The 3015-nt window shown below is 49.0% G+C and overlaps 1 long non-coding RNA gene across 2 annotated transcripts; it reads right to left on the bottom strand.

Moving 5' to 3' along the window:
- Positions 1-963: 963 nt before the first annotated feature.
- On the bottom strand, positions 964-2422 carry LOC148129177 (uncharacterized). 2 transcript variants are annotated; one of them, XR_015745957.1, is made up of 3 exons: positions 2256-2422; positions 1210-1248; positions 964-1104 (listed from the first exon to the last, which is right to left on the bottom strand). It is a non-coding gene; the product is annotated as an uncharacterized LOC148129177 (long non-coding RNA). The 2 variants fall into 2 exon arrangements; XR_015745956.1 differs by having other exon boundaries at positions 2299-2422.
- Positions 2423-3015: the final 593 nt, after the last annotated feature.

The raw sequence follows: 3015 nt of genomic DNA, 5'->3' as shown, positions 1-3015 counted from the left end.
GCTGAAATTTAAAAACACTGATTTAGATCCTAATTTTTGCCTCCATCCCTTTTTGCAACACCCGACCCCAAACAAAGAAAAATGGGGTTTTTTCAGAATTCAGGATGTCGTTGACTTACGATGGTTCATTTAGTGACCGTTCGCAGTTACAAAAACACTGAAAGTGATTTAAGGCCACTTTTCATGCTTATATGACCGTTGTAGCATTCCCAGTCACATGATTTACACTCAGATGCTGGGTAACTGACTCATCTTTATGACGGTCACATAAGGGGTCACGTGATCCCCTTATGCGACCCGATGAGAAAGTTGTGAAAGGGGGCAAAACTCACAGCGTAAATCTATGGCTGGCCTTCTACTTATCATAGTTCATTTAGTGACCGCTTAAAGTTACAACAACACTGAAAAAAGCAACTCGCGACCATGTTTCACACTTGCGACCATTGCAGCATTCCCCAGGGTCACGTGATCAAAATTCAGTTGCTTGTCCACTGGTTCATATTTATGATGGTTGTGGCGTCTCGGGGACATGTGATCCCCCTTTTGTGACCTTACAACAAGCAAAGTCAACGGGGAAGCCCGATCCACTGAACAACGGCATAAGTAATTGAACAATGGCCGCGATTCACTTAACAAACATGGCAAGGGAAGCCATACAACAGGGCAAAACTCACTTAACGAATTTCTCACTTAGCAACATCAATTTGGGGCTCGATTGTGGTCGCAAGGTGAGGAAGTCTGCCTTCAGAAGTAGTGGGAGCTTCATCCCTGGAAGCTTTCAAGAAGAGACTGGACTGCCGCCTCTCAGAAATGGTGTAGGGTCTCCTGTTTGGTCTGGGGGTTGGACTAGATAACCTACAAGGTCCCTTCCAACTCTGTTAAATCTGTTAAAGGCTACCTGTATGCCAGCTCTTATCCACTTCCTTGCCCCCATCCTCCACCCACCTGCCCTCTCTCTTCCCACCTCTTCCAATGGTTGGGCCAAAGCGATGCTCATCCCTGAAGAATCGATATGATTTTTCAGATGCATAAGGAAGTTAGCAAAGCCAGGATTAGCAGAAAGATCGTCTATCAACGAGCAAAAAGGCAGCTGGCTTGTACAATCTGCGGAAAGAAAAACTGGGGGGGAGAGAAAAAGCTAATTACCATCCTTTTTTAAAAAATTCCCAGAAATCCACGGTGATGATGACATTGTTATAGGGATATTACCTTCCGAATCCTCCATTCCTTCCCGTTTCCTCAGGGAAACTGCCAAGAAAAAAAAAAGGAAATAAAATCGGAAGAAGCCATGAGAGGATGGGATCTGACTGGGAAATAAATCCGGCGAATTTCTTTCGGCAGCAGAGATGTGTAGAAGCATGCAATGGTTAGATCAGGATTTATTTTATTTTTTAAAAATTCAACCTGGTGTCCTCCGGATTAATTGGCTGATAAGCTTTTGAACAGGGGAAGGGATGATTAGGATTCGAACTCGTGCCCACGGGAAAGAGTTACCGGTTGGAGAGGAGGCGGAACCTGACACTTGCTATTTTATAGGGGTGATACCAAGTTTTAGGGTTGATGTTTCCCTCAGTATGAACCGAGCCTAAATTCTCTCCTTTCTCACAGAAGATGGCTAGTTTAAGGCGCCAGGCTAGAAAGCGGGAGATCATGAGTTCAAATCTGGCTTTAACCATGAAAACTGGCTGGGTTATTTTGGGCTAATCACCAGGAGACAGGAGTTCTAGTCCCACCTTAGGCATGAATGGCGGCTGGGTGACTTTGGGAATATCAACAGGTAATGGTGAGTTCTTGTCCCACCTAAGGCAGGAAAGCCAGCTGGATGACTCTGGGCCGAACACCACAAAATGGTGAATTATAGTTCCACCATAGGCACGAAAGCTTGCTAGAGAGAATCCCAGGGCTGCAAAGGGGCACCAGAGATCATCTAATCCAACTCCCTGTGTAGGGCAGGGCGGGGCTTTATTCTGGTTTTTTTCCCCCTGCCCCCAAGGAAAGTCGCTGCCAAGGGCCCCCCCTCACAACAACCTGCATCCTCTCCGACCCCACCCTTCCAAAAGCCCACCCCTCGGTGGTCCTTGCTGTACCCTGCCCAATAGCAGGCAGAAATGCAACCGGTGAAGCTTTCCTGCCCCCAGCTCCGCGGCTGCCTCCCCATCTCCGAACTACAAAGCAATTGCAAAGCCAAGAAATAAGGGGAGGGAGCGAAAGTGATGGGGATTAAATCCCCCCCACGGGCACCCCCACTTCCTCACCCCAAAAACACCCCTCTTCCTTGCAAAGCCCGGGCAAGCCAACCTGTGACGTCATGGGAGGGCGTGGCCACTCTACCCGCCCTTTTTTTTTTAATCCCGCGCGGTCGACGCATCGCCCCGCCCACGCCGAGGACCGACTCAGACCCTCCGCCTCGCGCGCCGAGAATTCTACCGAAAGGCTGGCGGGAGGGATTGGTCCTGAGCGCGAGGGGTGGGGCCGCTGAGTGGAAGCCGCCAATGGGCAAACGAGAAGCGCAAGGCGGGTCGGAGCCGGTGAAAGTGTGGTGGGGAAGGAAACTGACTCTGAGCGGGTTTTTTATTTTTAAGCATCCTGATTGGTCAGCGCCTGGGATATTTCCCTCCGGCAATCCAAAGGGGGCGCTGACGGACACTTTCTCCATATTCAGCGTTGAGTTAGCTCACCTTCTCCAACCGGGCGCCCGCCGCTCAATTCTATCAGATCTGGCTTGCAAAAACTCCGGATTAAAAAACAAAAATCATTTCCTTGGCTTTTAATAATCATCGGGGGGCGGGGGGTTCACCGCTGGGATCTGGAAGCTGTGCCCTCCGTTGTCTATATGCACAGATCCATCATCCCCTGCCAGCATGGGCTTTGGCAGGGATGAATGGGAAATCGTATATATGAAATTTAGGGAAGCTGATTGAAGTGGCTGCGCCTTTCCTTTCTCTGCGCACGAAAATCTGAATTCTGCAAGTAGTAGTTTCCATTTGAATTAATATTAATGCTCAATCCTGGTTT

This window comes from Notechis scutatus, chromosome Z (assembly GCF_049901735.1).
Source record: "Notechis scutatus isolate UNSWTSFEM ecotype Mainland chromosome Z, rNotScu1.2, whole genome shotgun sequence".
Lineage (NCBI taxonomy): Eukaryota > Metazoa > Chordata > Lepidosauria > Squamata > Elapidae > Notechis > Notechis scutatus.
This window is presented reverse-complemented; position numbering and strand designations above follow the sequence as displayed.